The sequence below is a fragment of the Triturus cristatus genome, chromosome 3_1 (assembly GCF_964204655.1).
Source record: "Triturus cristatus chromosome 3_1, aTriCri1.1, whole genome shotgun sequence".
NCBI lineage: Eukaryota > Metazoa > Chordata > Amphibia > Caudata > Salamandridae > Triturus > Triturus cristatus.
Genome location: NC_140583.1, coordinates 172,456,228 through 172,469,076, shown reverse-complemented (window position 1 = coordinate 172,469,076; position 12,849 = coordinate 172,456,228). Strand labels below are relative to the sequence as shown.

The 12,849-nt window shown below is 43.8% G+C and overlaps 1 long non-coding RNA gene across 1 annotated transcript in view; it reads left to right on the top strand.

Moving 5' to 3' along the window:
* LOC146859885 (uncharacterized) overlaps positions 1-12,849 on the top strand; it is a 384,601-nt gene that overhangs the window by 170,090 nt on the left and 201,662 nt on the right. Inside the window, exons 4-6 of the long non-coding RNA XR_014979064.1 lie at positions 528-635; positions 876-962; positions 2,580-2,627. This is a non-coding gene — a long non-coding RNA (uncharacterized LOC146859885). The remainder of the gene's footprint in view (positions 1-527; positions 636-875; positions 963-2,579; positions 2,628-12,849) is intronic.

Genomic DNA, 12,849 nt, shown 5'->3' with positions numbered 1-12,849 from the left:
ATTCTTGCAGAAATAAATCAGTATAATAAAATAAAAGTTGAAATGGAAAGCCATTTATTGTCCCTGTGCTCAATGGTGGATGTCGAGGAGGGAAATGACTTCTTACATGCTACGTCTAGGGGGGAAATCCAGAACAACCCACTTGACCAATATTGGAGTAGAAACTTAAGGATGCCTTGGAGCTCAGAGTACAGGACACCTTTTTAGGTCTCGCCTGAGCTAGTGCATGCGCTGTCCCAGGCGAGACATTTTGTATACGGGATTTCAAAGCGCTGCCAGCGCTGGCCTAACGCTTGCCTTCACGCGAGCGTGCACGCGCGCAGCCACCAATCAGTGCTGCGCGCGCACAACTCGCGTGCTTACCAAACAGCGCGTCCCGTCCTTGCGATCGCGATCACTTTCAACTTTGATCGCGATTACTTTCGCCGTTACTTTTACATCCGCGCGGACAATGCTTGTTGTGAATGGGGCTCATTATCTATGCACGTTCCCCTCGCTCCATTCAAGCCTCTCTCACTTTTCTACAGACCCTGTGGGGAGGAGGAAGTGTTCTCTTCATGACCACAAACAATTAACGAATGGAGCGTAGGATGAAAGGATACCTGGACCAGCAAGTGCCGTACACCTTCCCAAACGTGAGTATCCTCTTTACTCTTCATCCATATGTGTTAGTCCTCACTTTCATCATATCTAGTTAGTTTTTTAAATTACTTTCTAAAGATAATGATTTCGACAGAGACGACCTGGAGCCTTTCCTCCACATTTTCAATGTAAAAAGCTTACACCGTTGATTTTCAGACCATGTGATCACTTAACTCATGAGTTTTCTTTTGTCTTTTTTTCATGTTTTATATTTTGACTTTTTTTCCCAATAGAAAAACGACGGACATGAGAACCACGACAGACCTCTGATGGCAACCAAAAGCACATGGACACGGAGCTGTCCCCGCAGGAATCGGAAGGTAACACGCAGCATGCTTCTTTCCAACTGACCCTCCTTTAGGGAACCCCCACTCCCGGAATAAAACTCAACTTTTTGTAAATGTTACTTTTTTCTGCTGTGTTGATCCTCTTGGCTATCTCCTCGAGGAATTTTAAGTAGGCGTTTATTCGATGTCTGTCCTTTAAAGTTTCCACTGCAAACATCGAAAACCGCCAGTTTCCTGTGGGAAATAAGTAACGTCAGTGCCTTTTCATCAAAATAAAATGCAAACCGCTGTTTCCAGCTTCCATTTGTAATTGTGGTTTTCATGTTTGAGTCAAGTTTAAGGGATACATATGCAAATCTGTTCATTACACAACAATGTACCTAAGTTGTAAATGGACTTGCAATATGACTTGCATTTTTTTGCAAGTTTTAGTTGGATTCCACGACCCTAATTTTGCATTTTCCCCTAGACCGTGCTTCCGTCATCTCCTCTTCAGTTTATTTTCACTGACTCGAGGCATGTTCATTGTTTGAGTTTGGCTCGGAGGCACAGCGTAGGTTTTGGGATTCACAAATACACCTGGAAAAAAAACAGTTGTCTCGCTTTCTCATCTTGTCGATATTCTTTTGGTACGGTTATTGTACATAGAATCATGTGATAGTGTTTTGTTTAAGTGCAATATAAGAATCAAAGGGGCATATCAGCAACAACCGGCGATAATTATCGCTCAGCGCTCTTAGCGCTAGGATAATTATCGCCGGCTAGCGTGGATTTTTATCGCTGAGATTGCGTGCTATTAGCAACGCTTATCTCCTCAGCGATAAAAATCCTCACGCTAACTGCCTAAAGTGAGATGATCGCTGGAAACCCAGCGATAATCTCACGTAGTGTGGGGTTAGTTTGCTGATAGGGACTCACAAACTTAGCCTTGATATCCACCTTCCATAGGATATCATGGCTGTCAGTCCTGAAGCAGGCATAACGAAAGTAGCGATAACAGGGGTTATCGCTACTTTTCCTGACGCTATGCTTCATAGCGTAGGGCTTGATGATTTCTCCTGTCAGGTTAGGTCAGGAACGCCCAGATGCAAAGTTGGGCGTTAGGAATCCCCACGCTAAAGAAAGGTTTCACGCGTTAGCGTGGCCTTGCTAATTAGGTGATAAAATTATCGCTGCTCTTTGGCCGAAAACGGCCGCAAAAGCGGCGATAATTTTTTAGCGCCAGCTTGTAAATATGCCCCATAGTGCCATGTTGTCATTTGCCTATATCATCAGATAATTAATCAGAACTTGGATGAATAAATTCATTTTAACCATCTCAAAACTCTTCCACGAGAGAGGCTTGGTTGCTTTGTGTTGGTGTTACTGTTTTTACTGGGAGCTTTGGTGTTCAAAATACTAGAACAATGGTTGTTGCTAATTCAATTCTTGCATAAATACTTTTGTTAATTTCTCTAGAGTTGATTTTATATTATTGACATTGTCACTCAAACATCATATGCATCTTTCTGTATGATGCCAGTAATTTCACATCTGACTTTACGTGCAGGTGATTTGTTATTTTTGTTTTGTTATCTCAAAGCACAAAGCCTGACTGTCGACTTGCTTTTTAATGCCTGTATATTGAGCGTACCTTTCTCTTTTCCCCAGATCCCTTTCATGATTTAAGCCAGTTCCAGGAGACTTGGTTGACGGAAGGTAAGGAAGACACAGATTTCCTTTCTCGCTTGTATCCACGTGTGGGTAGCAATAGCAAAACAAACCAAAGCTGCTTTTTGTTTCACTGCAATCTCTAGCCGTGCTGATGGCTGACATTTTACAGTTTGAGCATGATAATCTGAGAAATATATTGCTGTATGCATTGTGTTGTGCTGTGTTTCAGTTTGTTTAGTTCAGCATTCGCCAGTTGCTTGAAATCTTGGTGCTATAAACGCCCGGCTTGTGCTTACAATTGTGGGTATTCTGATGTATGTTTTTTTTTTAACATTGCATTTTAATTTGTGTCAAAGCTAATCCCCCTCCATACCCCCACCCCCCAAAAACACACCCGCTCCGTCCCCAACTCTCAATGTCTGAATTTGTCTAGCTTGATTCTGGTGAGGAACCTGTGTGTGGGTTCCAGCCTGTCATTTATTTTAAGCCATGATTTATTTCGACTGTAGGACACTGTTGCTTTAATTCTAAATGGACTGGGCTGTTGGTATGTTCTGAGTGTTATGAATTGGAATATTGTGATAACTGTCATGTGCAACGTGTCAAGCCGATAGGTGCCTTTTTGTTTATATTTCATGGGCACATGGAATATGCTATTCCGAGTCTTCCCTCGTAGATGTATGGTTTTAACACCTTATGCAAACTGATTCACAAATAAGCATCCTTTTGATTTATACGTTTACTATGGATTTACTATTTATTTTACCCCTCCTTTCTTCCTATTAGGGATTTTGGGTTGACTAAAATATTTTGCTGAGACTTTGTGAACTTTTGTTTTACTTTTTACAAAAAAAATGCATATATTTTCTTATTCTGAAATGTTTGTTGTTTTTAATACCTAGTACCATTTAGTTGGGTAACAATGTACCTGTTTTATTCAGCGCCAAGATACTCTTAGGTGAACATGCGCTTTACAAATACACGTTATGCATGGTATGTTAACATTGAACCCATTCTGTGTTCGTGGGCATCTCTGTCTATAATAGGAACCAGCTTCACAGTATCGGGGATAAGGGGTTTGAGGGACTACATACTACCGATGAGCCAGTGTGTTATGGAGTAAATGAGCGTCTCCAAGAAATACTTAATACACAGTATACTGCATTTTTCTAATTTTGGTTTTTTTACAGTACTTGTCATGGCTAGTTCTTTGTTTTATTGATTACTACTTTGCTTCTTTATCTCTTGCACTAGCACCTGAGTGTGTCCCTATTTCATCGCACAGGTGCCGCTGAGGTACTCTTGGCACACTGTTCCATATAAAGCCATACTTTCAGCTGTATAGTTGTTCTGCTGCTTGAGTCCTTCAGTGTGTTTGTATGTTTGGGTGTATGGATGCCTAGTGAACACTATAACCTTTATTACTATTGACTAAATATAGGAAGGTGCCCTCGTAAACCTGGTGTTTTAAAGGTCATGCGTGTTTTTTGAGGCAGTTGAACTTGATGCTCGCAGGATTTGATAGTGTAGCACGGCAAAGAGTGAGAGGGACTCATGAGTTGGTTTTTGCTTGACGGTGTAAAGCTATTGTTGAGTCAGAAAATGTACGCGGTATAGACGTGGGATATGCTGTGTTGAACGGTCTTTACTAAACAGCTCTAATGTTGTGGTTGGGTTAGTGAAGGGTGAAGATTAATAAGTTGGCCGAGTAGACCATCGGGGCGAAGCCTTCTTCAGTCAAACATTGGATAGGATAGGCGTATTTCTGTTTGTCACCGGGTGTCTCTTCTTCCAGTCTTCCACTTCCACTGAAGCGGTCCAACAATGTGACCCTGTATTCTAATGTCTCGTGTCACACAGCCTAGTGTAATACTCTGCCCCATCACTGTCCTTTTTTTAAATACCTTTTTTTTTTGGAAGGTGCTATTGCGAAAGGGGCAACCCAGTGTGTCAAATGTACAGAACGCTTTGCTATGTTCTGCGCTTATTGCTTGTCTGTTGCTTAGGTCTGGCACTTGGCAGTGTTTTGATTTAAATGTTCTCAATGGAAAATGTTGCCAATTTTGGTTTTCTGTGGTCCTCCTCTAGCTTGGAATCATTGTCTGTAGCCGAGTTGTGCGCTCCATATTTGGTGTATCCCATACGCTTCCCTGTGCTTCTGGCCGGGGACAGATGGATTAATTCTCTTCTTTGTATTGATCAAGTAGATCGGATCTCATTACTCATGAAACTCGGGGACCTCTTTTCTGGTTTATGTTTTGCTGAGTTCATAGCTATTCCTTCCTTGGACCACGCAACGCCTAAAATGCAGGGTTAAAGATGGGGTTCTTCAGTAATGCCGCTATACAGAGGCATCAGACCCCCTACTATGGTAAGTCTGCGATCGATTGATTACTGCTTTAGTGAAGTCGCTGAGTTAGCGACAGCCACAGATCATTCTCATAAAATTTAGTGAGGGCGATGAAAACTTGACGTAGGAAAATCAATTCTATTTGTAGTGCATGCTAAATCTTTAGGTTGGATCATCTGTTGATGGGTGGTTGTTGGTGCCTTGTATGTTTTTGTTCAGAATGAGCCTTCCCTTATTCAGATGGAGAGCACCAACAGGTTGGTTATTGTATGACTGGGCAAAGAATAAAACATGTTTTTTCTTTCTATCAGACTTTATTTAGCGCCTACGTTTTGTCTTAGCGTAGATGTGCAGACCCAGCATATCTGAGCAACTAAAAGCCTCAAATACAAAGTGTCATTAAAGGAAAGATTAAGCAGTGATGCAACCTTGGGAAAGCAGAGTTCTGTTGACCCATGTCCAAGGGTTCAATTATTGAGCAGATGCTGGTGCCAAACTTTTAAACTTGTTCTTTATTGCAGTGTCAGAATGTGTTCCTGTAGCTCCGCAATGCATAACGTTGTTTACTTGGGGTTGACGGATGCAGTTGCTGGGATTAATTTGCTTTCTTTTTATTTCCTAGCTTTTGGAGGTTCTGGGTACACTCTACTTTTTTTTTGTTCTTCATTTCATTACGATTTTTTCCCTTCCAGATAAATGTATAAGTACATCACTAATGCAATTAGATGTCATGCGGATAATGTGCCTTCGAAAGATAACCCTACTTTGTCCCTCATTAGCGGACTTCTACATGAACGCAATCAGATTGCCGGTGTCCATGGGGATCTGTGGTGTGATGGACAGTCGTAGTCTCTGGTACGATTGCTTTCTTCCTCTAGTCGAGGAAGATATGGCAGTCAGCATTTAAAATGAAACCCATCAGAAATAACTGACCATCTCCTTCCGCACCCCCTTGGCTTCCGCACAAGCACTGGTGGTGCCTGAGCTGCTTTCGTGTTATCTCTTTTATAGAGATGTGGTTGGTTGGTTTTAAGGAACAGAGCCTATGAAGGTGAAACACATATTCTTTGCTTGGTTTGTATTGCATCCAGGCTGGTACGGTATGGTCCACCACTGAATAGTGGTGCCACCTTCTTGAATGTTGGTCTTTTATCTCATTAACATTGTTTTCATCTGGTCTTGGTGTGTGATTGGGTTCGCTAAGAACAGGCTTCTAACTAGTCATGGTTTTGAATTTCCAATAGAGGAGTCTGATGGCAGGATGAGGCTGCAAATTGGGTTGATCTTGTTACGGCGTCAGCATGGGCAGAGCGCATTCTGTAGATTTGCAGTTGGTGTGTTTGCATGGCCTGCGCCTTCCTTTCCTTCATTTCTTACTTTTTTATTGGTAGAAAATGAGAACCTTTTTTAAGCACTAACACAGTTCTGTGTCATGAGTATTCATGGGATATCTTGTTTCCATTTTTTTGTTTTGTTGGGGTTTGTTTTATACTAGTTGCCTTTTGGGTCACTGGTGTCTTAAAAGCTCAATGTCAGTTTTGTGCAGCAAGGTGCCTATCAAGCTGCTGCCTCTTAGTGTCACCAAGATCATGTGTTTTAAAACATGAGGGTGCATTTTTGGGCTGCCTGGATATTAATCATTGCGATTTCTGACGTGGGGTGGACTAGAGTGAATCTACGTAACCGATTTTAGTCGCCATTGTTGGGTAATTCATTCTCTTGTCATACTGTGCCTGTCATCCTTTTTGCTCTGCTTTCTCTGCGTTGGACCTGGTTGGGTATAATATTCAGTTCTCCTGCCTGTACACCTTTTAACTTTCAACCCACATTCAGACACTGAGACCTTCTTGGACCTGTGCTTCCCCTGTCACTGAAAGACCTAAAGGACTTTGTTGTCGGAATATTCAGAAGAAACATTGTCAGATGGGCCACTAAGCTGAAAAATTGTGACTACTCTAAAAACTTAGTTTCGATGTATTGTGTGTGCAACTCTGTTTCTGTGCACCAGCATGCGCAACATTTGAATAGTATGTATCTTCAACCTTGCTGGAGGCGGAGCCTACTGTGTGGGAGTGGGTATTTAAACCTGCTTGTTAGGATTATTTTGCAGTTATACATAAACATCAAGGTATGATCAGTAGACTCTCAGCGTACTAAAAAGTACGTAGAAAGGATATATATTTTTAAAGAGTTCAATAGTTTATTGTTTGATTAAACTCATCAACAATACACGAACAGAAACCAAACAGAATATGTAAGTTTGAAATATAACACTTAAAAGATTCAACCCAATGACTTAAGACCATGTAAAATGCAGAATTTAACAAGCATTGGCATAGCCAATAGGTCTCGCCTTTGGGACCTTATAAGTGTTTAGCAATGCAACAGTTGATATTGTTGCACCAAGGATATTGTGCTGCATAACTAAATACTTATAAGGTCCCAAAAGCAAGACCTATTGGCTATGCCAATGCTTGTTGTGAATGCAGTACTAAAGGTACCACCTTGAGCAGTAGCAACTGGCGAGTATCAGTCTTTTGTCTTAGTAAACTGACTCCTAAAAACATGTTTCCCTTACTTCTGGTGAACACATACATTTTTGACAGGCAAGGTCCTCCTTTTTTCCTCTAGTATGCAGAGGAAGGACACCCCCAGGACATTTTCAGCTGTCACATTCCAGAAGATCTTATTAGATCTGCATCCTCCTTTAAGTTTTGCCAATCCCTGAAATGAGCATCTTTCTGATTTCCTCTGCCAGGGTATTGGCATGAGCACCTCTATCTTGGAACCCCATCCTAGAGGAGTCACCATGGCAAACAAATACCCTAGTTGTACCACCACAAGTTAATTAAAGGATTACCTGGGTCTTTAGAATTAAAGGACCGAGTTGCAATCTTTATTATAAAGCAAAAACCAAAGGAAATGATGGACGGAGTGTTGAACACTGCAAGCCCTCACCCCCAGTCAACTGATCTGGGTTTAATCCATCACCGTTCTTTAGCCCACTCTGCCACCCCAGTTCAGACATGGCCATATGCAAATCAGTCTGACCCTGTGCCTCATGGGAACAGTCCAGCCCGAACTGCCAAGCCATGTCTTCCCTGTACCGGAAACAAGCTTCCTAGGACTGGTTTCTGGCATTTCAGCCATCTTCAGCCAGGCTTGCTTGAATCCAGTGGCAAAGTGAGCAAGGGACTCACGTCTGAGCATACCCTGACAACTTATGGCAAACAAAGCAAAAACCAAAAGAAATGATGGACGGAGTGTTGAACATTGCAAGCACTCACCCCCAGTCAACTGATCTGGGTTTAATCCATCACCGTTCTTTAGCCCACTCTGCCACCCCAGTTCTGACATGGCCATATGCAAATCAGTCTGACCCTGTGCCTCATGGGAACAGTCCAGCCCGAACTGCCAAGCCATGTCTTCCCTGGACCGGAAACAAGCTTCCTAGGACCGGTTTCTGGCATTTCAGCCGTCTTCAGCCAGGCTTGCTTGAATCCAGTGGCAAAGTGAGCAAGGGACTCACGTCTGAGCATACCCTGTCAACTTATGGCAAACAAAGCAAAAACCAAAAGAAATGATGGACGGAGTGTTGAACATTGCAAGCACTCACCCCCAGTCAACTGATCTGGGTTTAATCCATCACCGTTCTTTAGCCCACTCTGCCACCCCAGTTCTGACATGGCCATATGCAAATCAGTCTGACCCTGTGCCTCATGGGAACAGTCCAGCCCGAACTGCCAAGCCATGTCTTCCCTGGACCGGAAACAAGCTTCCTAGGACCGGTTTCTGGCATTTCAGCCGTCTTCAGCCAGGCTTGCTTGAATCCAGTGGCAAAGTGAGCAAGGGACTCACATCTGAGCATACCCTGCCAATTTATGGCAAACAAAGCAAAAACCAAAGGACTGCATTGTCAGCATTCCGTCCATCATTTGTTTGTTGTAACGCTTTTTGCCCTAAGTGGGATGGGTATTCCCAGACGTGGGACCCGTGCTCACTACGCCACTGGTGTCAAGCTATCCTGGCTGATGACGGCTGATAGCCAGAAACCGGTCCTAGGATGCTTGATTCCGGTCCAGGGAAGACATGGCTTGGCAGTTCGGACTGGACTGTTCCCATGAGGCACAGGGTCAAGACTGATTTGCATATGGCCATGTCTGAACTGGGGTGGCGTAGTGGGCAAAAGAATGATGGATTTAACCCAGATCTCCTGACTGGGGGAGAATGTCTGCATTGTCAGCATTCCGTCCATCATTTGTTTGTTGTAACGCAATCTTTATTATGTCATAAGCCCAATTTGATGACGATGACGCAGATAATCAAGGCAATACGTAGGGGCAATGGTCCCAGAAAACAAACATACACTGTAAACAAATTCAAAACAAATATTCAAAACAGAACATAAAACACAGGGTATTTTGTTACACACAGTGTTTAATTCACACTGAGCAATGTTCTCTTAATGGAAATAGTTACCTATTATTATATGCGACAATGTCCCTAAACGGGAGCATGGTGAGGGATGGGAAAAGGGGAGAGTCGGGTAATTGTGCTTCAGTGAGGGTAGGAAAGTGATTGAAGGATAAAGGTGCCAATCAAAACAATGTGTTATTTACGATACATGTGGCTCATTCCTTGAGCCAATCAATCTCCATTTCAATAGAAACAATATAAAGCCATGTTTTCAACAGTTGCACAGTATGAGATATCAGTTGATTGCTGGCTTGTGCAGTAAAAATGTTGAGGTTTGACCCTATGGAACTGTAGGTTGTTGCATCCCTTACATCAGGGTCTTCTTCAGGACCAAAAGAGTGGGGGTGGAGGAGGGTGTGATCATAATGCCTCTGCCCACAGGCTAGGGGCGTAGAAGGGTGCGAGAGAGTGGCGAGAGAGTGACCAAGACACTTCCTATAGTGAAAGCTTTAACTTGTATAAAGCCAGATGCGTCCAGTTGTGCTGATAAAAAAGGAAGGTTCTTGGTACTGGGAAAATGAACTGAATCAATAGCGAGCGTGTAGGCCTGTACACTCGCTATTGACACGTGGGAGTGCCAGCTTTACTTAGACAGCTGTCCCCCAGCCTTCCAGTTTCCTTTACTCGAAAGGAGGCTGTCATCAAGAGCAGATACGTAAAGATGCTTTGGAGCCGGGAGGCCCTCTTCTATTAATCAGATACTTCCGGATTCAGTTAATTTACCGAGTACCAAGAACCTTCCTTTTTATCAGCACAACTCGACGCATCTGAGCATAGAGCGGGGGAGGAGCTGATGAGAAAATTAATAAAATAAACGTCCCTTCCTCCCCACCGCTGCACCCCTCGCCTGTGTCCTCTTCTCTCGGCACTGGAAGCACGAAAGCTCCCGCACTCTCCCAGCAAATTACGACGCTGCATGAATGGCCTGTTCACCCGCTCACATAGAGTCTGGGAGCCTGAGCACTGCCCCGCCCTGAACTGACACTGAGTCCTACATAGAAAAACAAAATGATAATAAGGTCTTGTTGTATCATATTTATTTTTTTCACTGCTCAAAGAGCAGTGGGGCGAGGCTCCTCTGCCTTAGCGGAAGAGCAGCCACCGCAGTAATTTGTAAATAACTCCGTGTGCGTGCTTTACTGATATGCAGGTTGCTTTCATTTTGGCTGAGAACATTGAATTGGTGTGATTTTCTTGAAAACCTACTTATTTTTTAACGTCTCTCCTCCACTATATTTTTAATAATCATTACTGGAATTTGAAAAAAGGTACTCTGTGAACCCGTCATTTGGCAATCAAGGTGCTGCAGAGAAAAAGGATAAAGTCACACGGGGCAGAGCTTGAAAAGCTAAGTCTGACAGGCAACTAATACATTTATTTAAAAACAAATCTGCTGCAAAATAATTGACAACAAGGACAAATGTGACACAAATTTGTTCTAGCTTCCTTAATTGGTCACAAAGAGACTGCATTAAAAAACATCTTACAGGTTTAAGACACCTGCTGCAGAGACCTCATTTGAGGCAATTATAATAGTGGTAAAATAACTCTGATGGTTAATGCAGTTCCGGGAGAGTTCTGTGTCTAGTTCACTCGCAGTTTTGACTCATAAAGAAGCAAAGGACGTTGTTGTGCCTGCTGCAAAAAGCACATTGTGTAACCTGCAGATCACAGATTGGTATTTTAAGTAGATAGGTAAATGGGCTACTGCTTTTGACGCTGAGATAATGTTGTTACTTCCGGTTCATAAGTTGAAATCCTAATACAGTACATTGATCTATTGATCTAATTACCGGCATCAACGATCTGCATGCAAACTATACATTGTGGGTTTAGATCCTTATTTTTTTTCCTCCAATCTGTTGTTATTATTAGATTGCAAACAAGGGCCCCTCTGAGAATCTTGTTAATACAGACAAACCCAATTTCTGCGCTGGGTTTTATATCTTGACTTTGTGTATCTCCCAACAGTTCCATCTTAACATAATGGGGCCTCAGTTACGCCGCCGTTGCGTCACTTTTGTGATGCAGCGGTGGTGCAAATCCTGCGCCATGATGCGGGGTACTTATATCGTGACGTATCTGGGAGATGCGTCACGTTGTAAAGCCCTGCGCCACATGTAGGCGTTCCTGCGCGGGGGGGGGCATTCCGGCACAGGAACGCCTCCTAAAAGTGGCTGAGTGAAATCTACAAGATTTCACTCAGTCACTTTTAGGCCCATGCTGCGTCAAAACCCTGCGCCTGCCTGAAGCAGGCGTAAGGATTGACGCAGCATTGACAAGATAGGGCCCCCCAGATCATTGCTGGAGCTGCGTCGCGCTTGCGACGCATCTCCAGCAATGCGCCACTTTTGCGGCACAGATGCGTCACGCATCTGTGCCGTTTTTGCCCCATGGTGTGCCGCATTGTAAATGCGGCGCATCCATGGTGGCGGAGCTGTGGTGCACACTAACTGGCGCATCCCTGCTGATATGCAGGGATGCACCAGTTATTGTAAATATGCCCCATAATGTCTACACGTATAGATGATATGTGATTCCTGCACCTTATAGCTCCCATTATGTTAAGGAACATTTCTGGTACATTGATTTACACATTTATATAATTTATTGTGTCGCTGTGTGTGATGTAAAATGCTGAGACACCCTAAACTAACAAAAAAATAATAAATACATTAGTAAATGCCACTTCGATCATGATTAATGCAATTACTTATACACAAAGATAAATCTTGCATCCTTACAGTGCATGCATAACTGTTACATGGAGGGTTGAAGAAAGTCAAATACCTGCTCACAAATCGTAGTTTCACTAAAGTACTGGTAAAGTGATTAGCTGTGTGCCATTGTGTTAGAAATGGGATTTCTGGTTGGCTGAGGCTTGCGCCAAAGCCAGGCAGAAACCACCACTCTAGTCAGGGCTGGGGAGTTACACGCCAAAGATAACCCCTGCTCACCCCCTTGGTAGCTTGGCACGAGCAGCCAGGCTTATCTCTGAGGCAATGTGTAAAGCGTTCGTGCCTCGGAGTCGGGTCGATCTGCAGCGGCGTCGAGAGATGTCGGGCCGGAGCAGCGCTCACGGCGTCGAGAAGGGCGTCGAGTCGATGCGATCAGCAGCGGCGTCGAGACGGGGTCACTTGGAGCCGGGGCCGATACCCACTGCTCACTGGCGTTGATACCGGCGTCAAGACGGGGTCACTTGGAACTGGGGCCGATACCCACTGCTCACTGGCGATGCTGCTGGCGTCGATCGGGCCCGGCGGCCGGCGTCGAAGGCTCGGGACACTGGAGCCGTTACTCACGATGTCGAGCTGGATTCGGCGGCGTCGGCGGCGTCAAGACTGCAGATTTTCCCTTGTGTACTGGAAACAACACTTTCCAGCAATTTAGCAATTCAGTAGATGGTGAAGTCCTTTGGCCCTGTGACTTCAACAGGAGACT